Raw genomic sequence first — 1,027 nt, 5'->3', positions numbered from 1 at the left:
AGAAAGAAAGAGAAAGAAAGAAAGAAAGAAAGAAAGAAAGAAAGAAAGAAAGAAAGAAAGAAAGAAAGAAAGAAAGAAAGAAAGAAAGAGAAGAGGGAAGAAGGGAGGGAAGGAAGGAAGGAAGAAGGAAGGAAAGAAAAGAAGGAAAAGAAAAAATCAGCTGGGCATAGTGGCATGTGCCTGTAGTCCCAGCTACTCAGTAGGCTAAAGCAGGAGGATTCCTTGAGCCCAGGAGTTTGAGGATAGAGTGAGCTAGGATCATGCTACTGGACTCCAGTCTGGGCAACAGAGGGAGACCCTGTCTTTCCAAAAAATAAAGAAAGAGAAGTAACTTCAACAAATCGACAAGCAAAAAGCAACCACATTAAAATGTAGGCAAAGGACATGAACAGAGACTTCTTAAAAAAAAAGACGTACATACAGCCAACAAACATGAAAAAACGCTCATCATCACTTAACATCAGAGAAATGTAAATCAAAACCATAATAAGATACCATCTCACACCAATCAAAATGGCTTTTGTTAAAAAGTCAAAGAATAATAGATATTGGCTAGGCTATGGAGAAAAGGGAACACTTACATACTGTTGGTGGAAATATAAATTAGTCCAGCCACTGTGGAGATTAGTTTTGAGATTTCTCAAAGAACTTAAAACAGAGCTAACATTCAACCCAGCAATCTCATTACTGGGTATATACCCAAAGGCAAATAAAATTTTCTACCAAAAAAGCACATTTACCCATATATTCATCACAGCATTATTCACAATAGCAAAGAAATTGAATCAAATCAGGTGCCAATCAGTGGTGGATTGGATGAAGAAAATGCGGCACATATACACCATGGACTTCTATGCAACCATAGAAAAATGAAATCCTGTCCTTTGCAGCAACAAGTATGCAGCTAGAGGCCATTATCTGAAAGGAATTAATGCAGAAGCAGAAAAAGGAATACTGCATGTTCTCACTTATAGGTGGGAGCTAAACACTAGCTACACATGAACATAAAGATAGCAACAATAGACAC

The sequence above is a fragment of the Mandrillus leucophaeus genome, unplaced genomic scaffold (genome assembly GCF_000951045.1).
Source record: "Mandrillus leucophaeus isolate KB7577 unplaced genomic scaffold, Mleu.le_1.0 Scaffold163, whole genome shotgun sequence".
Lineage (NCBI taxonomy): Eukaryota > Metazoa > Chordata > Mammalia > Primates > Cercopithecidae > Mandrillus > Mandrillus leucophaeus.
Note: the sequence above shows the minus strand (reverse complement) of the source record.